The sequence below is a fragment of the Crocuta crocuta genome, unplaced genomic scaffold (assembly GCF_008692635.1).
Source record: "Crocuta crocuta isolate KB4526 unplaced genomic scaffold, BGI_CrCroc_1.0 scaffold243, whole genome shotgun sequence".
Taxonomy (NCBI): Eukaryota; Metazoa; Chordata; class Mammalia; order Carnivora; family Hyaenidae; genus Crocuta; species Crocuta crocuta.
In genome coordinates this window covers 3,231,840-3,259,797 of record NW_027529596.1, presented here as the reverse complement: position 1 = coordinate 3,259,797, position 27,958 = coordinate 3,231,840, and the positions used below count along the sequence as shown (strand labels likewise).

Sequence of the window (27,958 nt, the reverse complement as noted above, 5' to 3'; positions counted from 1 at the left end):
TCCATCGCGTCCCCGCAGGTACGCAGCGCGTCGCCACGGACGTGGCCCGGGCTGGGTTTCTGGTTTCTGCCTTCGCGAGGCTCGAAAAAGTCATCGACAGCGCTGCTTCCAACGCGGGTCAGAGCAGAAAGCCCCGAGCGTGACTCGCTTCGTCCACCCTGGATGATCAGGGCCGTTAACGTGTGTTCGGGGGCCACGGGATTTATTCGCCTACGGAATTATCCGTGGGTGTGAAACAGGGACCCTCGAACTTGACCGGCCCCTTTTTCTCTCAAATGACACCAGGACCTGCGTGTTGTCACGCTGCCCGTTTCTGTGTCCTGGTGACTGCGTTAGAACTGTGACCTATAGCAACTCAAACACCGATTGTGAGAGAGCAGGCTCCGAACGTTCCCACCCGCCTGTCAGGTTAATGTCCTCCCCAAAGGAAGAGGCGCCGAGCGGACTTGAGCGTGTTCGGGATCTTTAAAGCGTGTGGCCAACGTGCGCTAAGCTCGCGAGTGAAATCTGTCTGTGTCGCTCTGCTGTGGTTGAAAGAAACAGAGAGAAGGGAGAGAGGGGTTTCCCAGTGTAATGGTCAGTGACCCTTCCTGTGTACCTGACTTATTTTTACACTGTCTTCTGAGTTGAAAATGCATTTGCATTCTGCACCCTCAGGTAGAATGAGTTTCAAGAGAAGTCATGAATTGGAAATGTATTATAAATGTGATACTTGTAAGGAAATGCCCATTTTTGGTTTAATTTTATTTGATACTAAACTCGGTAGGCATCTGGCCATTTCTTTTCCGTTCTTTCTTCATTTTATTTTGAGACATGAGTTTTGTAAAAAAAAAAAAAAAATCTATTTCCTGGGATTTTCCCATGTTTGATTTCAAATTTTGAAGAAGGTTATATAACACTTTTTTTTCCCTGTTGATTACTTGTGATTAAATTAACATTGCTTCGTGAGTTCAGTCTTTCCCTTGGAAAAGCTAGTGGGGATTGAATGAAGCCTGAGTTAAAAGATGAGTCTTGCTCTGGGCGATCCTCAAATAACTGGCGTATAACCGCTCTGAATGCCTGGAAAACCAGCTTTTCCTGCGGTGAAGAACATACGCGGATTGGGACTCTAGTTCAGCAAGAGAATGTCACAGCAGCAGGTGCAGGAGAAAGACCTTATCTTACCCGCACTGTTCTCATTAGATTCTTGGTGGGACATATTCAAACCATGCGTTGGTAACTCACAATCAATTCCCCATTCTGTCATGGCTGGGCTTCAGGGCACTCCTTATCCAAGACTGTGCCTGCCCAAGACAGATAAGGAAGTTATAGAAAGGTATTTGTTTTACATATCACAGTGGAGAATTTACATTGACCTGTTTTCTTTCTGTTATCAAATGAGCATGTTCCTTTGTCATTAAGGAAAATGCATGAGCGTAGCCATGAAAAATGTCCATATTTTTGCCCGTGGCCGAGTTTGAATGATTTAACAGGGTATTTTTGAAATCATGTCAAAGAATAGACACGGCAAATGAACATTTTATTTAGGGGAGCGCATTTTGATTTTATAGATGAGTATTTTTCTCTTTTTGTATCACAAAGGAAACTGATTGTCAAGAATTCGCCTATTTAAATAAATACTAATTAACTGACCCAACTGAATTCTATGCAGTTAAAAGGGTAGTTCTGTGTCACTATGAACACTTTTCAATCTATAAATATAATATCTGAAATAAATTGAGACCCGTTTCCCTCCTGCCATTCAAACTCGAAAGCGACTTTAGTCATGTTGGTGGCGACAAAGTAAATGTGAGACCGAATATATATACACGCTTGGTCTGAACTAAGACACGTGATGGCATTTTGAAGATAAATGTAAGCAGTGCTTTGATTACTCATTGTTTTGTGCTATCATTCTTCATTGAAAGAAGTAATCAAGAGTTCATTCCCTGTGCATTTTAGTATAGCCAGCCAGAGCTTACCCTATGCGTTTGGTAAAGTTTAAACAAGGTACATGCCTTTAAATCTCTTTAAAGTAAACACCTCTTCCTTAGCCCTCTTCTTCTAAAGCGAAGGAGTGGAATTAGGCTTCCAGTCTGGGCGCCGAGTTCTGATTGATATGGAGAGGCCTGGCCTGCCTAGGTCAAGGACAAACACAGAGAGGCTGTGGAGTCCCAGGCACACAGCAGATTAGACCAGCCACGTTTCTACCGCAGTGTTGCTCTAGCAATCCCACGCCAGACTGCAAGCATTTCCTCGGTATCAGGGTCCTTTAAGTATTTAGGAGAAAGTAATGAATTATTGCAACCAAATGTGACAAGTATTGGGCTTAAAACAAGTCACACAACGGAAGAGCAAATAAGACAAATTGTTTCAAAGGGGAAAGTGTGTAATTGTAAATTTGGCCTCTGGTGCCATCTATTCCTGTGTTTGCTTAGCTGTTTCTCTTCCTACAGCAGAGTTCTCCTTTATATGAATTGGACACACTGGCTAATAATGCACAGAATTAGTCTTGATCACAAGTCAGGCTAACGTATGGTCTTCCAACCACTAATCTAAATACAGATACATCCCATAGCCACCACTTCTAATTGGGAAGATGTCTCTGGCCAGCGCATCCAGAGGACCTAGCTCATTTGGATCACTGATTTGCAGAGCAGGGTCCCAGAGCCTCATGGCAGTAAGATGATGAATAAGGAGAGGGTCAGAGCACCACAGTATGAGCGAAGGTGGCCTAATGATCGGCATCCTTGAATATGAAGCCAAGAGTCAAAGGAATAATGAGTTTATTTCATCAAATAAGCTTCAAGCATGAAAGTTAGTGAGAGTTTCTGAGTGTCTCATGTGAACACATGCACCTTGCACACAGGTATGGGACGAACATCAACACATTCGATGACCTAACCCTTCCGTACACACAGGCCAGGAGAGGGCAGCATACAGACTCTGAAAGGTGTTATCTCCTCTTGACCAGGGGGAGACTCCAATCTCCAAATAGCTGAACCCGACTCCCTAACCGTCCGCACCTTCCTCCTTTTAGAAAGCGGAGTCTTGGGCCTTACTTAACAAGGGAAACCACATGCAGAAATGTTTGGTTCTGGTTCTGCGGCCAGACTTGGTGCGGCCGGGCAAAACAAGGAAAGCAGCATAGTTCAGAGAGAACTTTTATTTCTTTGAATTCGCTTCACTCTTTGAAGCTCTTCAGTCAGTCTTTATCTTGACTCTGCCAGCAGATGAGTGGGAGAAAGGGACGTAGAATAAAAGAAAATAAAAATGGGGTTTCTTGAGTTGGTTCTCCAGGGGAAAGGCTTATGAGCTGCTTCATCCAGAACTTAGCCTTTATATTAAGCATGTCTTTGAAGGCAGGTTCAAGGCCACAAGAATGCATTTTACACACTGGCAATCAGTAGTGTGTCTAGAGTCCTGGCGAATTTGGTTTCAAAACAGAAGGGCGGGAATAGCTTCTCTGAGTGTTCCAGAGTTTAAGACCATGTGCTCAGAAATAAAAATTATGCATCTGCCTCTTAGAATCTCAGAGATGGCTAAACCTCCTCCATAGTACACCTGGTCCAGCCTTTTAAAAACACATGGCCCGTAAGCCTCGCAACTGTTGTTTCTTTCACGGATCAGCCATATTCTGGGAGCAAAATTTAAATGTGCGTAGGAGAGATAATCACTCTTAAAGTGCGCAGCCTGTAGCTGTCAGTGGTCATTTCTGCACATTTCATCTTAATTTAGCTAGGTTGGTGATTGTTGTTTCAACACCTTTGTCTCTTTGCCATCTTTAGTTCAAATGCCACACAACTTGCTACTAAATACGAAGGCCCTAGGACACAGCTCAGAGGGAGTTTTATTTTTTTTTTTAATTTTTTAAAATGTTTTATTTATTTCTGAGAGAGAGAGAGGCAGCGTGTGCCGGGGAGGGTCAGAGAGAGAGGGAGATACAGAATCTGAAATAGGCTCCAGGCTCTGAGCTGTCAGCACAGACCCCGACGCGGGGCTCGAACCCACAAACTGTGAGATCGTGACCTGAGCTGAAGTTGGATGCTTAACCAACTGAGCCCCCCAGGCGCCCCTCAGAGGGAGTTTTAAAACAAAGTCTGAGAGGCCCAGAAGAGAGCATTCTTGGTGAAAAGTTGAGGTTCCTCCTGGGAGAAAAGGAGGCAGAAGGAACATTGGGCTGGGGACAGGCACATGGGGTGAGAGGAGCCGTGAGCTCTTGTCGAGAACGGATAATTCTGAGGCTAATTTGGGGAAGTGAATCCTGGGATTTTCAGGGGCTGCCCGGCAGGGCTCAGCTTGTGGGTACGAATGAGGCCTTGGAGGCTCTGATCACTGCCTCTCTCTGGTGCCACTCTTCTCTGCTGCGAGGTATGGCGTCCTTGAATCAAAGCAAGAGGGTTTTCCAAGGACACAGTAAAGATTTCTTGGTGTCTGGGAAGAAAGGGAGGTCACTGTGTGTCCTCGCCACTCTCAGTCAGATTAGCCTCTGTAGCACTGCCCATATACCGTCTGGAACTCCGTAGCGCCCCAGGGCTGGGGGGGCTTGGATGGAAGGGGAAGATTCATCCAAGGTCACGTAGAACCAAGACAATGCTGTAGTAGCAGGAGGTTAGAGCAACACGGAGGGAGAGGTAAATCTTAGAGGTTGAAAATCTCCACCGTGGCTTTTCAGCTTTTAATGTAGCTCTTCGAATCTCCTTTCAGTCAGAGAAACTCTGGGTTCCATCTCTTTTCTTTTTTTTTTAGATTACTTTGCAGTAAAGGAATCCCATGGCTGAAGGAGAAATCTCTTTGAAGGCACTTACCTGTTTGAGAGGCAAAGCAGGGTAAGTACGATCATAGCCTCCTGGCAGATACAGTAACCCTCAGGAGAAGACATACTTGAGGGCATGTTACACTAAGAAAACATTTCTGAATTATGAATGCAAGGGAATTAGACACAAAGGAAATACATGACTTAATGGAAACATTCTCCCGGAATAGAGTTTTTGAAGGGTATGACGCCAAGAGCACAAATATTCGCAGACATGACTTTCATGTTATGGATTAGTAGCAGTTTCAAGCTAAAATTCTCCTCTCCTGTAATTTATTTAAACAGTGAGAGAGCGGAAAAACAGAACAACCGAGCAGGGGAACACTTGGCTAGCTCATGTGAAACGCTAAGCTAACTTGACTTTGTCTAGTACAAATACTGTCCCCATTAAAAATCACTCCATCTGGTTCTACCGCCGTGATTCTAAAGGCCGGAGGAAGCTAATCTTATCACCTATGGGAAACTCGCCACCTCACTCTGCTTTTATGCCATTGCAACACAAACCCTGAGTAATGCATTATATTTTCTAATCGCAGTTGTGGTGTTTGGGGAAAGTTGATAGATGTGTGATACTGCACCGAGAGTTCATAAAAATCCAGTAGCTCTATAATGAGATCTCATCGCCAACTGCTTTTTCTAGGGGTCTAAATCTCATCAAATTTTCAAGCTATCTTTGACTTTTCTTGATTAATCACTTTACAAGCTACGACTCATCTAACATTTCTCAAACGCTTGGAAGCTTCCAGGTTATACTAGACGTGTTCCTGCAAATTATGTAATTTAATCTTCACTACAACCTCAAGGGTTTATCTTCTGCAAGTTTTATTGATTAAGGCAGTTGATGATAACCACAGTGTTCGATAGCTAAGAACATGACCGTTTATGTAAGCCTTCATTCAACAAGGAGCTGTTGAGCTTCTTGTTTCTATGGCAGTAACAACAGCGACAGTACTAGGATAGTCTGGGTATTGTTCCCAGCGTGACGCTCTATATTTCCACATACAGTCTTGCGTTGAATTCCTGTGTGAGCCATTCCTCATACAGCTGAAAACAACAGCAAACCTCTTTCTAGAAGCACCAGCTCATCACTAAACGCTTAAAATCATGTATGTGGAAATAATCTTGATTGACTGTGGCTCGATTCATGTCTGTCGTCATAGAAGTGTCTCCTTTGACAGACTATAAACAAATGGAAAATATCCATGCTCAAGCCTACTGTCTGAGAGAAAAATAGATAGGTGCCAATCTTAACCCTTTTGCTAAGGCTGTGCTCATGTCTCAGGTCCATGCCACGTAGCCTGCAGACAGCATGCCTCGTTGTTCCTCATTCAGTATTTGAAGCAATAGAAGCGCTTCAAGTCTATCTATCCAAGACTCCAACGTGACAAATAATATGGAAACAGTACTTCAGGTATCTCACTTCTGTGAATTCAGAGAATGTAAACTTTGGAGAAAACAGACAACAACATCGCTTTGTTTTAGAGAACCAAGTGGCATTAAGACTCTCTTGACCTGGAAGAGGGTTCTCTGGTTATTACTAAGACTTATTAAGCTGGGAAACTCAGGAGACCCGGGTTTGCACCTGTTCTGTTTTTCACACTGCAAGTGTGGCCTTAGGGACAACCCACAGTCTCTTGAGTCCACTCTTTAAAAGGAGAAAGCGGAAGTGGATTATCATATTTCATTCCAGCTCTGAGCATCAGTTCTACATGCTTCCTCCTGTGACGATAGCTGACATTCCTTGCAGGATGATTGTTTGTTACATAGTTTACAGGCATCATATGACCTCTACCCAAATCCTAGTGTTCTTGTCCTTATCCCCATTTTACAGGTGAGATGACTAAGGTTTAGAGAGAGATTAAGAGCTTTCAAAAATGGACACAGCCAAGCAAACTGCAGAACTGGGTTTCAAAACCCCTGTTCTCCACCATTACTATAGTATGTTACACCTTCATTCACTTATTCATATCATGTGTGGAGAGGATACCATGTGGGAGGTGCTGTGCAAGGCTGTTGGGATAATCGTGAAGAGCTCAAACAAGTGGAAAAGACAAAGAATATCCTAGTAATTATCATGCCGTTTGCATAGTATTACAATACGGGATGCCTTGAAAATCTGGTTATTATTTTGCCTTGTTAACAAAACCATTTGAATGACGATATAGGTCTACTGATTATTATCTTTCCTCTACATCTTTTGGGTATTTCTCCTCCAATAAACCATGGCTTTAGTGCTCCTTGTATCATTATTTTTGCCATGTGTTTACATTTCTGAATAAATTTTAGGTTCCCTTGTGGACAGAAGCCATTTCGTATCCATCTTTTTTTATTTCCCAGCACAGAATTAGTGCTTAATTCATTGTACCTCCATTGAGATCCAGTTGTATCTAGTTTAAAGCCAGGATCAGAGACTCCTGCTTATTATCTGTTGAAAGGTGAAAAGCTGTAAATACACACATCTAGCACAGGCCAGACAAACTACAAATTCAGTCATTCATCTTGGGGAAAAAACTTTTTTGTTTTTTGCTTTGTATTACTGATCCCTTGTGTTACATCTTTGTGTTTAAAATGATCATCTCAGTAAGAAAATGAAACTGTCATTAAAATTCACTTATTCCTGGGGCACCTGGGTGGCTCAGTCGGTTAAGCGTCTGACTTCAGCTCAGTCATGATCTCACGGTTCGTGGGTTCGAGCCCCGCGTCGGGCTCTGTGCTGACAGCTCAGAGCCTGGAGCTGCTTCAGATTCTGTGTCTCCCTCTCTCTCTGCCCCTCCCCCACTGCTCTCACTCTGTCTATCTCTCTCTCTGAAAAATAAAAATAAACATTAAAAAAAATGCTTTTCAGTCAGTTACTCCTCTTTTCATAAAACATACTGCTTTGACTTTAAAATACCTAATAACCATTTTGACGGATTTTTCTCCCCGTGAGAGGCCGCCGATGTCCCTGCAAGCCCGTCCTTCGTTCCTTTGGGGGTTCATGGGCTGGTCGTAGGCCCTGGAACGCTTGCTGACCTCCTGGTTTCAGTGCTTCAATTTGGAATTAACAAACTCTATCTCATGCAGACAAAGTGATAAGGTTACTGAAGAATATGGAAACAATGAATGACAGCTTCATTTAGGAGAAGCAGGAGAGTTCAAGGGGACTGATTTGATCTCTGTGGTTGCAAGAAACAGTTTTTTAAAAAATCTCTGTGAAAGAATTCTTTACTCTGGGGTAGTCTATGAGAATTCAGGGGAGTCTGTGAATTTGAGTGGAAAAAAACTGCATCTGTGTTTCTACCGCCCTGTAATTGTGATTTCCCATTGCCTTTAGTTATGAGTGTGCGCAACAAACCATAGTAATATTAACAGGACCGTCACTGTGTCACCAGTAGAAATCAGAGCTATTTTCATATCACGTTAGAGTTGCTACAGATGTCTCAAAATATCACACATGTCACTACTTCAAAATTATGGTAATTATTATACCTATTTCTAGATCTTATTAGTAATGGGTTATAAAGAAGACCACATAAATCCAGATCACAGTTTGTTCTAATATATATATATATATGTATGTACGTATATATGCACACACACACACATACATAGTTTTCTAAAGTATACATTTCTGAACTTAGAAACATTGTCCTGAAAAGGAGATTCATCAGACCCAAAGGAAGCCCACGGGGGACAAAAAATGTAAGACAACTCACCCTATAGGATGATAAATTTGGCTTATTAGATGGCAAACTTTCTATCAGCTGAAGTTGCTCCAATTGGAATGGGCCGCCCTGTGAGCCAAGGAAGCTTGTGCTGGCGGAGGCGGTGAGGGGGGCCCTGGATGGAGTTCGGTTGAGGAAAGTCATACATCAGATAAGGAGTTGGCCCTTGATGCTGCCACCTAACACTGAGGCTACATGGTCAAGACCAAAAGACCTAGAGAAGTCCATTGCTTTCCTCAATTCGGATTTGCAAGGGTTTGAGCCAGCCAGCTAGTGTAAGAAGAGAAGAGTCCTGAAAGTCGTACCTTTGCCACATATCTTTGTGTGTGTTTCTAGGCAAGTCTCAAACATCAGTAAGAACTTGTTGGATGGCTGAATTGGATGGCTGAAGGCCGCAGTGGCTGATCAGGTCTGGCTAGTGCCCTGAAGAGTCAGAGACTCTCTGCATGGCTTTCCCAGTCAGAGATAGCTCTAGGCTGCATTCTAATTGTCTTTTCCTGTATTTTCTCCCCTGCTGTCCTGTGAGATAGCTAAGGGGCCATGCGTTTTCATCTTTACATCTCTAGTCCAAGATACTTCACGTTTGGCAGATGGATCAATGAATACCCCTGTAGGGGTCACTGTTGTTGCAGAACCAGGGGCCCCATTTTTAAAAAATAAAGTCAGGAGGAAAATATGAGAAAGAATACTTGTGATTCTACTCAATATAAGTATCACTGTGAGATTATCTCATGGAGAACATAGTTCTGGACCACAAAGTACCCAAATAAGAGCCTCAAAAACGGATCCTGGATATGGCAGGATGAGCAACTTCTGTTCAACTCAATGGAAGTGTTGATAGCAAATGGCTTTCAGGATGGCTGGAGCCTTGGTGGCCTCTGGTAACTTCTAGGGAGGTAAAGCATTTTATTTGAGACTTGGTTAGGCTGAGGAGGAGAGTTCTCCTTAAGAGAGGATTCCAAGGTGTTCCTGTAAATGTGTAGTTCATTTTTCTATTGTTACAGACTTTGTTTGGGAGGACAGTGCTTCGACTGAAAGGCAGAGTTAGGAGGGGGACAGGGAATGACTTACTAAGCATATACTATGCATTTTGGATATTTCAATACACAGTATTTCATTTTTTATAAAAACTTATGGAGATAAGTGCTATTGTCCACATTTTACTGACAAAGAACTGAAGCTTCAGTAAATTCCTAGCTTTGTGAAGCCAGTCGGGGGCTAAGTAAACATTAAATTAAGAACTTAAGAACACCAAATAAAATTCACTGCCTTTCCACTACAACACAGCTCTTATATACTGCCTTTTTCTTCAGTAATTTTGGCTGTATTGCCTTGCATTGATGTAGAGTTCATATCAGAGACTCACAGAGATATAAAAGTCTAGGTAGGCTGTGTTGGGTGGATAACCAAACACAGAGGGAGCACGCACTACTGGTAAGCATGAACTTTGGAGTCAGATAAACCAAGCTCCATTCCTGGGTGAGTGGCGCTATTACTTAGTGGCAGAAATGCTCTTCTGAAATTCCACAGTATCGTTTTAAGAGTTATGTAAGATAATGTGTTCAACCCAGGCACAAAAATATAACTCTTGTTTTTATGTATGTATGTGTTTATGTGTATATGCATGTATTTATTTATTTAGCAGGCTTTTGATATTAGTGGATTGGGGCAAAAAAGCAAAGGTCCTCAGGATGAGTATCGGCAAATGTTTATTAAAACAACAGCTCATTTCTGTGAATACTTTAGAATTGAGAGTTCAAATCCAATTTTATAAACTGAGATAAATGTTTGGGTCTTAATCTTACCTTTAAACAGTAATAATTTTTAGAAGAATTAATTAAAGTTAATTAAGCTAGGCACTCAGTCAGAACCATTGATTCTTTAGACAAATATTTATGGATCCAGAGCTAGAAATGGCAGAATATCAAGAGATGGAGCATATTTTCAAGGAGCTTATAGCTAATTGGGAAGATAAGACATATATTTCAATAATAAAAACACAAGATAAAAAGCTGGATATAAGGATGTGGGCAGATAATGTGCCAAGGGAGTTGGAGGATTGAGAAAACACTTCCAGTGAAGAATTTTTGATGCTTAAGGGCTGGGCAAACATGCAGTGTGCCACTTTTCACTATTTCCTTTCTGTTTTCTGCCCCCTGTTATTAATGTCTTCTAACTTACAGTTTTAGAGATACAAAGAAACAATTCGTTTAATCTTCTCATTTTACAGATAAGGAACTGATAGCTTATAAAGTCATGTGCTTTTTAAGACTGCTAATGAAGGGCTCCTGGGTGGCTCAATTGGTTAAGCTTCTGACTTCAGGTCATGATCCCACAGTCTGTGGATTCGAGCCCCATGTTGGGCTTGCCGCTGACAGCTCAGAGCTGCTTTGGATTTTGTGTCTCCCTCTCTCTGCCCCCTACCTCTCGTACTGTCTCTCTCTCAAAAATAAACGTTTAAAAAAAATTTTAAAGACTGTTAACTAGTGTTTTGTAGAATTAGTAGTAGAATCCACATTCCCTATCTCCCTGTCTATTCCTCTTTCTACTACCCCATGCTCCCCAGTGTGCCTCCACCATTACCCTAAGCCTAAATCAACAGTACATGAAGTGCTGTAGGAGATTTCACAAAGGTCCAAGGTGCAGCCTACAAGGCTGTGTGCCATAGTGGGGGAGAAATCACTTTGCTTTGAGGACAAGTAGAAGGATTTTGTATAAATGCAGTGGAGTTTGTTGTTGTTTAATTTGGATGACCTTTTCTCCTGCTCTCTGTAATACTAAATAATCCAAGAGCTTGAACTCCCCAAGGCTGAGGTCCATTGAAATAGTCCCAGTCATTTTTAGAAGTCCAACAGTGTCTTCAATGCAAGTGATGAACAAATGGAAAATGGAATAGAGTAGTAGGAGAGTAAAGTCGCCTTACATTCTCCTTCCCAGGTCTCCAAGTGCCGTGGTACATTTTGGCTTACTGAAGTAATGGCAATGACTTTTCTTTCCCTCTGTTTGGACCAAGAATGGATCTTTCTTGTGATATATGTAGTCAGGTTTTTCTCCATCCCCACCAACTAGTTCAAATGCCCTAGTTAGACTGGTTTACTTGGTCATATTTAGAATTACCTTAACCAACAAATGCAGCCTCTGGACAGGATTTGGGAAAAGAAAAGAGTTGGTTTCAGAGTCCATGCAGAACCCTCTTCCTCCTGTCAGAGGAAGGTCACTCTCAGGAGAAAAACATTCTGCTCTTCCTTAGTCAAGTCATGTTGACACAGTGTTCTTTTTCCTTCCACTTGCCTTTTGTTTCTGGAACCAGACATGCACAGAACCAGACATTCACCTGGGACAGATCCTCCAGTAAATAATGGACACCTCTTTCCTTTACTCTCTATTTAATGAATGAATGAATGAATGAAGCATAGCAGTCCTTACCCATGGTGCCCCCAGCTTACCATGAGAGTCAGCAACAGATGGACGGTTCACTGTGGGAGAAGCACTGTCCTTTGCAGAGTCAGGAAGATGTTTCCTGCAGCAGGAAGCAGGGGATAGATAAAGCAGGGTACGTCCAAGGCAGGAAAGCCACGCTCCTTGGCTACTTCATTCATGTTTGCTGCCTTACTCCAGTTGAGTTTACATGCCATTGACCTCAAGTATTTGGGCTGTGGAAGATGAAACAGCTAACTCTTCATAAAAGTTCTTTTTATCCAAATTTGGAGCAAAAATTGTGAACTCTATTCTTGGGGGTGAATGAGACAGCATTGCTGATGACTGATGTCTGAATAGGCACCATATGGATTTGTACAAAGGGAAGAAAATAATCCTCAGTTGTAAAAATATCTTCGGTCTCACAAGGGTGATATGCACCCGCATGTTTCTGTCAGGTGGTTTTGCTATAAACGATTATTCTTGGACTAATAGGAAAATTTCCTTTTATAGTGATTGTACATTTTCCCAGATTATCAGTGTAGCATGCAAAATCCCACAACTTCAGAAACTCAAAAGATCAAAGGCAGCGAGGCCAGTGGAGTCTTTAGGCTCAGCACACACCAGAACAATAGTTTGGCTACCAGAAAGCCCCTTTAATGACAACAAGAAAGTGTACTCTCATAATTACCACACTGCTCTGTGAAAACTGATATGCATTCCTAATTCCTGCATTAGATATTCCCGTTGTTTCTTGATGGCAGTAAAACTCAGATCGTCTCCATATGATTCAGACATTGGCCAACTGAGGTTTGGAGCTGTTTAGTCAACAGTTAACTGCTGTGGTGTTGAACTGATTTTCTGTTTCCAATGACGGCCAAGACTATCAAATAAACCCCAAAATATTTATTAGGGCGGCTTCTGAATACATAGACTGTAGCTCATGACACAGACTCAGTAATCTCATTAAAGGAGGGGAAAGTATTTCTTTCCATCTGTGTAAACCCCGAGTACCTGGCGCGAGGGGCGGGTGCGTTGAAAATGTTTTGAGGGTGCGCGAAAAAAAAAACAACGAATAACGTAGAGCATGTGGATTTGAAAGTAAGGATCTGTACTTGTTTAAATGTAGAAAAAGTCACAGGTAATGTTAACAAATGGGCCATCAGTTTAAAACTTCGGCCCTGTTTCATCAGGGTTCCGATTTATACAGTCAATAGACATTATTGCGTGATTACGGTGCGCCAGGCACTAGGAATCTAAAAAAGGACTAAGCTGTGGTCTCGACCTCCTGGAGTCCTGGCCCTCCCGGGGGCACACACGCTAACAAGATAAAAACAACACTCCGTAGCAAGGGCTACCTCTGAGCTAAGGGAAGTGGGAATGGGGCAAAAATGCCACATGGGAATCACTAGTTTTGCTTCGTGGAGACTGGGAAGCACACATCGGAGGAGAGTGTGTGCCTGGTGTGTGAAGCAGTGAACAACCCCTACACGTCATCTGTTTAGCAGGCTGGTTGTTGTTGTTGTTGTGACAGTACAGAAGGTGTGCTGTGCAACTTTTCCCTAGTGGTTTGAACCATGAGTAAGTGCAGACGGTCTGTGGCATCGAAACTGTCCTGCTGGCTTGGCCGCCNCCCCCCCCCCGGCCCCCCGGCATTCTGCTCTCGGAACGCTCTGGCTTCTGGGTTCTGCTGCACACCAGAGACCGTGGTCTCATCCCTGGCTTTTTCCAAACAGATCATAACCACAATCATAAAAAAGGATTCTTGGAATCCCAGCAAGTCACATTCAGGTGTAGCTCTTCGGAAAAACATGATCTGAGGAAGGCAATGTGCCTCAGTAGAGAAGTAATGCTCCTTGTTTCTGGTTTCATATCTGGCGTTGGCTGGATTTTAGTTCAGGACGAAGAATGGCACAGCAGGCGTGTGGTTTCCAGCCTTTATTTACTTGTGCGCTGGCCAGAACGCAGGATGGAGAAAGTGACTATCAAAAGGTCAGATCCTTTTCTTTTTTCTTTCCCCTCTCCCCCAAGTACGCACAAGGAGATAACCAAATGTTTGTTTTTCTGTCAGAGCATAAGTTTGGGTACATCTACGTGACTAGAGGCAGCTGAACTGGAATCCTGTTTCATAACAGAGGCTTACCTGGAGTGCTCTAAACTGCTCTCCGCAGCCCAAGATGGCGTTAAAGATAGATCCGGTCAATATTGGGTGGGTGCACACAAATGACTGTGGTAAGTAGTAATGGGGGACAGAAGAAAGCAAGTGGTCTGTCTGTAGGTTTGCATTTCCTTAGCTTCTCCCTGGAAGAACCTAATGGATTTCAAACATTGACTAAGTTTCCCCCAGCTAAGAAATGTTATTATATAAAATGATTGATTAGAATCAAGATTCTACCTTATGTTGAAATAAGGAAGATATCCATCTCTCAAAGGAATTTAGAAATGCCAAAGATTCGATAATAATAATGACAAGAAAGGTAATCTCTGTCATTCATTGAGACCATCCACAGTAGAGCAATCTAACTATAAGTGTTATTATAATAGCCACACCTCGTTTAGGACTTACTATGTTTCAAGGGCTGGAGTCGGTCTTTTTTAAATGCACTTAAGCCTTAATAACAGTCCCGAGAAAAGCAGTGCTATCTCTGTGCTTCGGAAGCATGGGAGTCAAGTTATTTCTCCTTGAGCAAAAGTTAAGCCCTATCTACTTCCAAAGCTCTAACTCATAACCTTCAGCAAGTTTACCACCTGCACATATTACTAGGTGTTTTACAAAGACATTCCCGTTTAATTTTCAAAGCAACCTTAGAGTCAAGTCTTATTATTATTCCTTTCACACAAATGAAGACCCAAAGCCACACTGCCAGTAGCTAGGAGCCAGAATTCAGACCCAACTCGGCCGGACTCCAAATCCCATGCTTTCCATCCACTCAATATGCTGCCTCCAGACGTGTTCCAGAACGCTATCCTCATCCTCAGATTGCCTTTCTTCCCAGTGGGTTTTCTGGTGCCTGAAATTCCCTTAATAGGAAATAACACCTTCCATTCCATAATTTGGAAAGTGACTTGGAAAGAAAAACACCGCTGTGGTATTTGATGATTGACCAAAGAGCTCTCGGTTGCCAAGGCCAGGATACAGGTGCACCAGGGCAGAGAGACAGAGGGAAGACGGTACACAGGGAAAGGATGGGGCCCAGTGCTGAGAGAGCAAAATAAGTTAAGAAAAGGAGCCTGAGGATTAATAAAGAAGCAACTACCTCACCATTTTCCTGAGGGCTACGGCAGCGAGCCACACTGCCTATTATCAAAAAACAAACAAACAGGCACCCAGGAAACTCTGAACTAAGTTTTTCCTTTAAATTTCATAGTAGCATTCCCTGAAAATATTATTTATAAATAGATATGAGGCCAGACAGCATATATATCCTTGACTTGGGTTTTTCTTTGGTCTTGCCCTTGTATCTCATTTTGGATTTATTATTATAAGCTCTAATGTTCTACCCATGTGGTGTTATCCCACCTCTAATTCTAAATGGCAGAAAGAGTTTCTCAGTCCAATATTCCTATCTTCCTGGACTCATAGCCAATAGTTTACCCTATTTCGTTTCCCCCAAAAAAGGGAAAATAAAGAATGGCTCCATTTTCTTCCATTTATTCTTTTAGCAACTATTTATTGAAACATTTCCTCTGTATGCGGGACTTTAGCTCCATACAGCAACTGATTGACTGCTCCCCCAAACGTCAAATGTAGTATATGTTTTGCAAATCAAGGAACTTAGTTTCTGGGAATGAAGCTGATGAGACGCCTCTCAAAACTAGGTGTCCATAAAATTTATTGTCCAGAGGTTAAGTGGGTGCTATTAATAATTTCTCTGGGACAACAGGCAGAAGGTAGGCCATTACAGGCAAACAATGGGATGAAAGAAGAGTGGTCTGGCCTCTCGGGGAGTGTAAGCCCTTTAGGAAAACACAGTCCTGGAAAATTACATGTGACACTGAAGGCAATCACATATATTCATTGACAAGTACTAAGAACTTCCTGTGTGCCAGGGTGGGGCTGGGCACTATTAAGGATTCCCTTGTTGACACTCACAATCTAGTGAAAAAAGATATATACATGACTTATGTTAGTAATGGTAACGGTGCTAACCAGAATTCCCTGAGACCAGTCCACATGGCACACACTCTGTTAATTGATTTTTTGTTTATTATCCCATGTCATTCTCATTCAGTCCTGTGAACTAAGTGACATATTTATGCTGGCCCTTCAAATTCGGATACTGAGACTCAGCAAGGTGAACGTGTCCAAGGTCTGTCAACATATAACTGGTGGAAACAGGGTTCAAGCCTTGATATGTGCAGGTTCAGGCCTCAGCTCACGGCCACCATGCTTTTCTGCTTCCAAGTTGAGGACCTAAGACACATGTTATGGTAGGCATAGATGACAAGTGATGGTGGGAGTGCAAAGAAGCCTCCCATTTCCTGTGGCGCGTGCGGAGCATGAGGGGAGAGGAAGCATCACAAGGAGGTCGCATTTGAGATGGGCTTTGAAGAAAACCTGGAATTTCATCAGGGGGCAGAGGAGTGGGATGGCTACATTCTAGGCCAACGGCCAAGGAAGCGAATTTCTCCCGTTCAGCATCATGGTGTAAGGCCAGGGACAAGACTCGTGTCTTCGAAATACTTGTCTCTGCAGTGGAGAGTAGGGAAGGCCCAAAGCTGACAACATTTTGGAGGTGAGATGTATAAGCATATGACTGTAGGCAGTTTTGCTTAAGTTTAAGATCACTGATGAGGCCAGAGGTAGATGCAGAACCTCGGTCTCCACTGTACCCTGAGCTTTTCTTTTCACATGACAAACTGACTCCTAATATACTGCTGTCACTAGAAAGTAGTTTCTGTCACATCTCAGAATTGTGATAGACTCCGTGTTACACAGTAAATCAAGAAATAAATCAAGAACAGGAAGACTTCAGGGGCGCCTGGGGGGCTCAGTCACTTAAGCGTCCAGTTTCAGCTCAGGTCATGATCTCATGGTTTGTGGGTTCAAGCCCCGTGTTGGGCCCTGTGCTGACAGCTCAGAGCCTGGAGCCTGCTTCCGATTCTGTGTCTCCCTCTCTCTGCCCCTTCCCTGCTCACGCTCTGTCCCAGTCTCTCTCTCTCCCAAAAATAAATACACATTAAGCATTTTTTTAATTAAAAAAAAGAACAAAGACTTCAGAAAACCCTATTTGTCAGATGACATCAAGTGTTGGACTTCCATCTATGTGAGTTTTGAAAATAATCCCAATGTACCATTTTAACTGCTATGGTTTAAGTTATATGTTTCTTTTCTGCTGGAAATATTTTCAAAAAGTGTTTATTTTCCTGCCCTATTAAATATAACGTACTAAAAGTGATAAAAGCCTCCTTTGTAAAATCATTATCATCCTAGAGAACATCAATTGTGCTGTAGGCCCTCATGTTTTATTAAGCTACACATTTATTTATATTAATTTAATAAGCATCTACACTGTGCTTGCTGTGTGCCAGGTACTGTTTCAAATGCTTTATAATTGAGTCATGTCATCTTTATGAGGCTGAGACATTTCTCATCTGTATGCCGTGTACTGCCTCACATAAGAACTCTATTCCTTTTCCTCCTTTCAGTCTGTGGTTTCTTATCCCTTACTCTTCACCATGGCGAATTTGTTTTATCAGCCACAGCAAACCAAATAACAGAGCTTATTAAAATTGAGTATTAAATAAAAGTGTGCAAGTTTCTAGAGGATGGTCTTCTAAAAAGCGTGGAAGGTTTTGTTCCTAAATTTTGCGCCGCCAATTTTTGCTATTCAGAGATCGTCTTAACCTGGTCCCCAGTTCTTGGCTGCGTTCAAAGATGTCAGATAAATAATGTTTAGGTATATGAGGAGCCACTTTAATTATGCAGCTCAAGGAAGTACAAACTTTTAACTTCGGAGTCACGGATGCTGACCTTCAACATGACCCTGGACAATTCACGTACATACTACAACTCATTCTCAACATTTCCACATCTAACGTTGAAATGTTGAGAATGAGTTGTAGTATGTTTATGAAGCTATAGCAAGAAATCATATGCTTGGCGAGGAAGAAATTCCACGTGAAAAACAGAGGTAGGGCTTCCCTTCAGATATTCAGCAGGCCACTATTATGATGACGTCTCATTGTGTCCATTGGCACAATCAAAATATTTATAAAACAAATCGTCTCTGTCCTATGAACTCCGTTTAGGAATCAACTGTGTCTTACAGTTTTGATTGCCTTTCACTCTAGAGATCATTGGATATGTTAATTAGTGTTCTTTTCTTCTGCCTCCAGGTGAAACTTAATTTTAGAAGTAGTCTTAAATCAGGCTTACCAACCTTTACACATTGATTCTTTAGTTCAGTGCACTTTTTTATTCCAAAGCCAGGAAGAAGGGTCTCTCAGCTGTAGTCTCAGCTTTATGATTCTTCCCGTTGAAGCCTGGAGTAGAGGCTCCAATCACAGATTTTTATATCCTTGAAACAAGACTGTAAAATTTTATAGCCAGTTGTAGAACCATGGTCTGAAAAACCTATTCAAACATTTCAAATATGAACTTCATCATACGGTAGAATTAAGAGTCATTTATTTTCTATCAAAAGCATCATAAACAGCTCCATACCTCATAGTAAATCAGGAAACCAGATTACCAGGGAAGGTACTGGGCCTACTAGTTTGGCTGCTGGAGCTGTTTCAAAAACTGCTGGATGACCTCCAAAGGCCCCTCCACTTCAAAACACTCCCTTTCTTTTCAGCAAGTCATGACTTATGACCGGGTCTTGGGCAACTCAATCCACGGCCATCTGCAAGAGAGCAATCCATTTCCAGATCATTAGGAAAATTACCAAGCCTAGCACTTAGTTGAAATAATGGCCAGAAAATGCTGGAGGTGGGAAATGTGGGGAAGAAGGAACAAATGTACTGAGAGGAAATTGCACCTAGAAGTGATGCGTGAGCTAGCATGAGTAAGGACATCCGAAACGGTATGATACTCTGCACACTTGAACCAGTATGATTCAGAGACCTTGATGCAAACCTCCATAAGCAGATGCCGAATACCTTCTTTAAGGTATATCTCTAAGCCGTGTAATGTCTTTCCAGTTTTCTAACAATATTAATCCTACTTCATTCAATTTATTCATTCAACAGTTTTTTTTCTTTTTAATTCTTGGATGTGTTAGTCACTCTGCCGAGCTCTGGGGATGCCCTGAAAGACCATGACTATAGGATGCATGCCCTCATGAGCCAATTACAGTAGCAGAGAGTGTACAACAAACAAATCATAAATAATTTTGTTAGCTTCTACATAGAAATTAGCAGGAATGTTACTTTAGATTGGGTGGGCAAGGAGATTTTATTTGAAATAAATGTCAGTTAAGAAGAAGCCAGTGTGGAGCACGTGGGTGGCTCAGTCAGTTAAGCGTCCGACTTCGGCTCAGGTCATGATCTCACAGTTCGTGGGTTTGAGCCCCACGTCGGGCTCTGTGCTGACAGCCCAGAGCCTGGAGTCTGTTTCAGATTCTGTGTCTCCCTCTCTCTCTGACCCTCCCCTGCTCATGCTGTCTCCCTCTCTCTCAGAAATAAGTAAAACATTAAAAATTTTAAAAAAAAGAAGAAGAAACCAGTGCAGAATAGGGGGAAGGGGGTCAGAAGGTACGAAGACAAGTAAGCACCGGGATGTGACCTACAACACAGTGACCATGGCTGACACTGCTACATGATGTATACGAAAATTGTGAGGAAAGTAGATCCTAAGAGTTCTCATCACATGGAAAAATATTTTTCTGTTTTCTTCTTTCTCTTTTTATTGTTTCTATATGAGATAATGGATGCTCACTAAACTTGCTGTGCTAAGCATTTCACAATATATGTAGGTCAACCCATTATGCTGTATACCTTCAATCTATGCAATGATATATGTCAGTCATACCTCAATAGAACTTGGGAGAAAAGGAAGCCAGATATATGGAGGCTAGAGGGAGAAGCAGTGCAGAATCCCTGGGCCAGGGAGGAGCAGAAGAAACTTCTAGGAACTTCGAGAAACAAATGTGCTCGGAGCTTAGTGTGCAAATGGCAATGGCATGATTTGAGGTGGAAAAGCAGGCAAAGCCAGGTACTATATCGTGTCAGAGTCACGGTAAAGGACTCTGATGTTATTCTATGTGAACTTAATTCTATAGTAAAAGCATGACTGAGTAATAACACAATAGCATTTAATAAAAAAAAAAAACTGTGTCTCCAGATAAATATTTGTGAAATACACACTTAAGTACAGCACTTCCTTGCTCACAGATCTGCTGCTCCCCAAATAAAATGATACCCCCCAGGCTTTGAGGGTAGAGTCCTTCAGCACATCATGTTCAACGTGTCTCTTCCGTCTCTGACGACGTGTTCTGTGAGCCCGTCACCCCACTGCACTCGACATCCCCTGAACACATATTGCATTTTTCTGTGCTCATGCTGCTCCTTTCTCCCCTCCCCACCCTGACATCCGCCTGCTGAAATCCTACCCATCCTTTCAGATCCAGCTTAAAGGCCACCTGTTCCATCAAGCCTCCCCTTCTCCCTCTGCCAGAATTTTATCTTTCCTTCCTCTATCCTCCCGAAGGACTTTCCACCTCTCTTAGAGTGCTTACCACACACTGCCTTGAACTGTAACTATTTATGCACATCACTGTCCCCCATGAGTCCAACCTCCTAAGGTTCAGCTAAATGGCACTTAGGAGTTTATGACCCCGTAGAGTGCATGGAAGAGACAGTTCACCCTTAGGTGACAAAGGAAGTGACAGAGGTGCTGCAGATGTAACATAAAGAGAATGGAAAGCGGAGATTATGATCAGGAACAAGGCAAATAACTATGATTTTAAAATACTCTGAATAGACTGTATACTTGAAGGTTTAGACTTCCGAAAAGTAATTCAGGCAACATATTCATCCCAAGCTGACCTCACTTTTGAAACACAACTGCTACTTAGTAAAGATACAGTTGTCTAATAAGAAAACAGATCTGGTACTGGCTCTTCTAACCAGCCGCATGACCTTGTACAAAGTTTGCTTAACCTCAGAGTCTGCAGTTTTTCAATATGAAAAATAAACATGGTCTTCACCGCTCTGCTTTTCTGTGAATACGTCAAATGTTATACTGATGTTTGGTGACTGGATGCATTCCTCCATTACCTCTGCAATAACATGGAGGCCGTGCCTTCAGCATCTCTCCTGGTGAAGAGACCGTAAGAGGGGTCTTAGTTTGGGTAATCCCAGAAGCAGACCCTGCGCCAAGGATTCAAGTGCAAGCAAGGTATTGGGAAGTGAGCTAGGGAAAGGAAGACATTTTGTGGTCCTCTTGACTAAGAAGGCTGCCATTCATTGTAGTATATTTCAGTCGAATCTAAACATAACATCCGTAAATTCTGTGGTGTCTACACATGGCACGCGATGCGGTGAATACGAATAATGTATGAAAGCTTATCTATTTACCTGGAAAAATACTCATGAAAGTGACAACACAAGTTAAAAACTTTTGAACATAAGCATGTGTATATAAATATGCATAAAAGTCTGGAAGGAAATATTTATACACAGAGTGTAAATTTTAGCAGAAGTTATTTTTGGGTGGGAGGTTTCTCCAGGATTTTATTTTCCACTCATGTCTACCTTTTCATTTGTCTCTGACATATTCCGTAGAACAATTTAACTTTAGAATAGCAAAAAATAATCATACCCAAGAGTAGGATCAAATAATCAGACTAGAGAATAAAATCAATTTAATCCAGAAATATCTAGAATATATGTCAAATCTGTTTCCAGAATTCTCCACTGACTGCTTTAATGACTGATGTGTATTTTTCTGCAGTCTCTGATTTGTCCAGTTTCATTCACTTTCAGTAGAAGAGTGGGCTGACTGGAACCTTAGAAGGACATTTTCAAACATGCAGTTTCTTTGCCTGAGGCAGCTCTAGAGATGGAGTAAGTCACTGAAATCAACACACTTGAACTTCATTCTTTAAGAGCCATCTTATTCATAGTGAGATAAACGTTTTTTCAGCTCTCTTTGAAGGAAGCAGCATATGAAGGTTGAAGGCTGCCCCACCCCAACTCTGTATTCTCGGGAAAAACACCATGAATGTGTAGCGTTTAGTTATTATTTTCCTTTGGGATTGGGAGCCTGGCTTATGGGTCTTTCCTGGGCCTTTCTCCTCAGGCCCACCTCCCTCCTTACACACAAGCCATCAGGCACTGGGTATCTTTTCTGCTAGTAATCACAGCCCTGGACAAGTTTCTGCACTTAGAGAATTCACTAAGCATAGAGAAGGTATGATAAAGAGAAAGAAATGTGCGTTAAGGTTACTCGGTGAGAAGTGTAAAGATCTGCTTGTTCTTTATAGAGAAGGGAGTCAGCATCCATTTCTGCTAAGCAGCAGCAGCAGAAGAAAGTCAAATTAGATTAATTACCTAGAATAAAAATGGACTTGTACTTTTGCTAGTAATGAATTTCTAGTCCAGAGAACTTTGCAAGTATTAATAGCATGCTAGTTCTTGGCAGATGATAATCATTAGTGAGCAAGGAACTCTATCCTCCTGAGATGATTTAGCTTTGTCACTATGGAGTAATCTTTGTCTTCATGTTATGTTGAGGCAGGGAGAAATTTCCCTTCAATCTGCTTGTGAAGCATAACAGTTTCTAGGATAAGTCGGAGAGAGGGCTTCCTGCTCTAATTATGTGTGGGTTTTGTTTGTTTTTAATGTGGGTTCTGAATTAAATATAGTAAAATTCTAAAGTCTTTACTTTGAGGACCCAAGTGGGAAAATTGTTCTGAGAAGGAGCTCAGTCGATGCAAATTCTTTGTAGATGTTCAAGCTTCCTCCCTGCTAGTACTCTTCAGTCAGTGTTCTTGAAACGCAGGATTCGCCTTATTCCTGGGTAGAATAGGCTGCCATGTATCCATTGCGAACTTCTGAGGGGTCTTTCACCAGCTAGGAACTTTATTTCTATTTCTTTAATCCCAAACTGTTGTCTCTGTTAAGTACATCTCCCCTAGGAGAAAGAATAGTGTTTAATCTATTTTTCACTGTTTTTCACTCTGATATTAACCCCTTCGTCCACTGAATTGCATGTGACGACAACAGTTAAGGGTGGGAAGTTGAAGGCAGCCTTCACACCCTGCGTAGGCACAACCCTGAGAGTGGGCGCCTCCCTAAACGTAGCACCCAGGCAGTTCACCTGCTTCACCCCAGTCCCAGCCCTGACATGAAGGTTATGCTTACGTAGCACACAAAGAAGACTTTACCTGGATTGTCTAATTTGATCCTCACTACCATCTCATGAAATCAAGCAAATGTGATACGGAACCTACATTTGTAGATAAAGGTCTTGCAGTTAATAGATAGATTGGAGCCTACAGCTTTATTTTAATGCCATGCTGTCTGTACTAAACCACATTCTTTTTTTCCAAATGGAAGGGAAACTACAGAAATGGGAAAGACAAAAAAAAAAAATGTCTGCGGTACTCCGTGCGTATTCTTGTTCAGGTAGCAGGAGGGAAGGGGACAGCCATGGGTCTAGAGGATTCAGCTTCAGAACAAGGGGTGATGCAGAGTTAAATGGACATGAAGGGTATGAAGGAAGAAAGCAGGCCGAAGGGAATGGAAGGAGGTGGTTTAGAAGTCTGAACTGATGTAGCGCATACCTTGGTCATCAGAGCAAAATTATAGAAGACAATTCAGTTCCTGTTGTTTGAATGGAGCACTTGCCTCAAAAAAAATATATATATATATATAATAAAATAAAAAAGGCACTGACTGCAGGTATATTTGGTGCAGCACGTGCAGGGAAAACTCCTGGTGTGAATGTTTGGCGAAATAGGAACATTGGCAATTTCTCATTCGCTATGTGTCAACGTCTTTTAATTCTTCCAAAATGATATCTGCATTTTTATGTGGTTGGATACTTCTGACGTCTGCCCAGTCTTGAACATATTCTTATCCTCTTTTGCCCCTTTTTCCTCCATGAAATTAATGCATATCATGCAGAATAAGCAACATTTTCTGCAGTTAAGGATTATTTCCCAAGTGTCACATTCCAGAAATCGTACTTTCAAATGGTAATTCAGTGTAATTATAGATTATAAGACAATGTGCAGGTAGATACAAGGAAATAATATTTTTAGGACTTACCCAGGCCAAGAAAAATCCTAAAATCCCATAAAGGGAGATTATCATCATCATCAAAATAAAGTATGCTGAGGAGGAGAAACAAAGTACAAAGAGGTCTTATAGAACATATCTAAAGTGGGACGGGGTCGGGGGGGGAATGTCAGCAGTGGAATCCAGAAGTCATTTTCCAAGAAACAGATTTTCCTAGATTCTATTCATCCTTTGGAGTTCAAGAACAAATATATAGAAAAGTTGAATCACTATGTTGTACTCCTGAAACTCATGTGACATTGTGTGTCAGCTATGCCTCAAAGAAAAAATCTAAAGAGGAAAAAAAAGACAAAAGAAAAACATACAAATATTTGGTCCTTGGATCAAAGAAGAGAAGAACATATAACACATTTCTTAATAAAGTTTTATTCATATGAGACAATAAGAATCCAACATTTTTAATTCTTGAAATGAATTATAGCAGTGGTTTTCAAAGTGTGGTTCACTGACCAATATCATCAGTATCACCTGAAAACTTGTTAGAAAGGCAAATTCTCACCCCCGCCCAGACCTCCTGAATCAGAGATCTGGGGATGAAGCCCAGAAATCGTGCTTTAATGAGCCTTCACACGACTCTGAAGTTTGAGGACCACTTTATTACAGAATCTCCTTATAGGCTCCAAATAGATATCTATTGAAGGGTTTACTTGAAGTGTTAATATTAATGCTTTAGTTTGGAGAACAACCAAAATCAATTATATATTAATACTAATTTATTTTGTAATTAATACCTTTTCAAAATGTAAAGACAGAAAAATCTGTATTGAAAATTTGATGTCAGAACCCTTATTCAGTCAATACCTATTTATATATGTAAATTAACAGGCATAGAAAAGCTCAATTCCAAGTTTAATTCTTTATCTAGAAAATATTTCATGGGGCACCTGGGTGGCTCAGTCTGTTAAGTGTTCGACTTTGGCTCAGGTCGTGATCTCATGGTTCATAAGTTTGAGCCCCGCATCAGGCTCTGTGCTGACAGCTCAGAGCCTGAAGCTTGTTTCAGAGTCTGTGTCTGCCTCTCTCTCTGCCTCTCCCCCACTTACACCCTGTCTCTCTCTGTCTCGAAAATAAATAAATGTTAAAAAAAAAAAGAAAATATTTCATGGCCAAAAATGCTTCCAGAAATCCAAAGCAATACAATTGAGAAAGAGAATTTATTTTTAATAAGATATCAATTAATTATTATTTTTGTATGCATATTATTTATTATATAATACTATTAATGTAATCATATAAATAATATGTAACATTTATATATTATATTTATGTTTATATAGTTTATTTTTATGTTATATTTATCATAATAATCACCTTATCTATTCACGTTATTTATATTGTAAAATATAATTATATAAATTATATATAANTGCTTTTATTTTATAAGTAATAAAAATATAATTAAGTAAAATTAAACTCATTAATTAAACTCATTAATTCAATTAAGTAAAATACAACTCATTTGTGTACCTTCGTTTAACTAAAATTTGATTTAACTAATATTTGATTTAATATACTTTTGTTAACATTTTTATGAGGCTATTAAACTCTCTTGAAGCTTTTCAGTAAGAGTCAATTTGATTTAAAATGTTTGGACTTAATATTAGCTACAATCCATTCAGGTTGAGTAACTAGCTTGAGATCAGGGGCTACTGAATCTCAGAGCTGTGTTACACACTCGGGCTGTCTGACTTCAGAGTGCATGTTCTGTTTTTTTTAATGTTTATTTATTTTGAGAAAGAAGGTGCTAGCAAGGAAGGGGCAGAGAGACAAGGAGAGACAATCCCAAGCAGGCTCCGTGCTGTCAGCATGGAGCCCAGTGCAGGACTCGAACTCACAAACTGTGATACCATGATCTGAGTCAAAATCAAAAGAGTCAGACACCTAACGGAGAGTCACTCAGGAGCCCCAGAGTTCATGCTCTTAACTAGCAGGCTATCCCCTCCTTTATTTCAAGTTTTTAAATGCAGATATTTATATAATATAGACAATATCTTGAATACTTTACAACAAACTTTGCTTAGAAAATTATGTATATAGTAGTAATTAACAAGTTGAGACAAGTGTCTCCATACACGTTTTGTCAAAGAGAGTTATCAGTTGTTTAAACAAGAACTTATATCTTGATGTAGCATTCCAACAAGTGAAAATATTTGTTGATGATTGGTATGAAGAGAAAGCTTGTGAAAATTCAAACAATTTTTATTTTCAATAGGCTAAGAAGAGAGATTTAACAAAAGCCTAACTTATCTATTCATGTTCCATCCTTACATACGTATTACTGTGAAATATTTTAGCATTGACATGAACTTTTCATAATGTTTTACAGTTGCCCAAATTTCAGGCATCTTGGACAGCAATCTCCATTTTTAGAGGCATACTGGCTTAGGTTTCTTTGAGTCTCGTGAAGAACAACAAGCATGTATGGCTGACACTAGCTACTCTACTTTTATAGTTGCCCTTTGTACTACCATATGGACGAGGATGGTCCCAAGGTAGAGATGGATTTGAAGGCAAAGTATGTCTTCTCCCAAGTACATCTTCCATCCTTGAAAGTCTACACTGTTCCTCATGTCCTCCCCTTTCCGAGAAATGCCCTTCTAGTTACTTGTCATTTGAGATCCTAACCACACTTCAGAGCCCAAATGATATGCCATTATGCACTGCAACAAAACTTTCCAGGTGATCCTGGACAAAATCCTTCAGAACTTGTCATTTGAGATCCTAACCACACTTCAGAGCCCAAATGATAATGCCATTATGCACTGCAACAAAACTTTCCAGGTGATCCCGGACAAAATCCTTCAGAAATCCTTCAGAACAAAATCCTTCAGCATTTCGTCCACTCCCATGACATTCACACTATAGCTGCCCAAGTAGATGTCAACACCTTATGACATTGCAGTTACCCTTGGGGGACGGGGGGACCACACCTGTCTTCAACATCCTTGCATTTCTATAACCTTTACTGCAGCATCTTGCACAAGGGAAAAAGAATGCTTGCTCAGGCATTAGAATTTATTTGTAAGGTGCCTTCACCCCAGATATCACTTCATCCTCACAGATACCCACGATTCGGCATAATCATGATTCTCTTACAGTACATGACGAATCTGAGAGTAATACTGAGAAAGGGTTTGGCTTAGTTTCACTCTTGAGTTGTGCTTCTTCCAATGCACATCTGTCCTCAAATATTTGTTGAATGAATTGAGAAATCTAAACATAAATTAATCAATTCTGGGGTAGTTGGGATCCTACTGCAAAGTTGATGTTACGGCCTTCGATTGCTTTCCCACAATTTAATTTGTAGACTTCTCTACAAATCTCAAAGTTTCTCCACAGGCAGTAGTGGCAGAGAGAATTGGGCATGGATGTCATTGTACGTGGAATCTGGCAGCTGTGGCCTAGGGAATTCATCTCTCGTCCCTGACGGTTTTCGAGGAATGCCCTCACAACAAGTGTCTGAACAGGAGGGAGAAGATCTTCTAGTCTCCAAAGTGCCAAATGCCAGATGAATTCCTACCTAAGTGTGAAGATTGTTCCCTTTCAATCCCTATCTTTCTTATGGGTCTCAATGTGTACTATTTGTTATATTCTGGATAGCATCGCTCTAGTAAACAGTTGCTACCATCACTTACAAATGGTTTCGGTTGAGTATCTCCATGGGAGCTGTAAACTAGCAGTCTAACCAGGGGAAGGAGGAAGCTGAGAACAGTAACCGTGAATGATAGCAGCCGCCCTGATTTCAGCTGTGACATTCGGCTCAAGCTTGTTCTCCATGCCCTATTGTGTAAAG

At 41.3% G+C, this 27,958-nt stretch overlaps 1 long non-coding RNA gene across 1 annotated transcript; it reads left to right on the top strand.

The window, feature by feature from the left end:
- Positions 1 to 396: 396 nt before the first annotated feature.
- On the top strand, positions 397 to 27,755 carry LOC144229666 (uncharacterized). Its single transcript, XR_013334550.1, has 3 exons — positions 397 to 576; positions 4,729 to 4,808; positions 27,505 to 27,755. It is a non-coding gene; the product is annotated as an uncharacterized LOC144229666 (long non-coding RNA).
- The last annotated feature ends 203 nt before the right edge of the window (positions 27,756 to 27,958 follow it).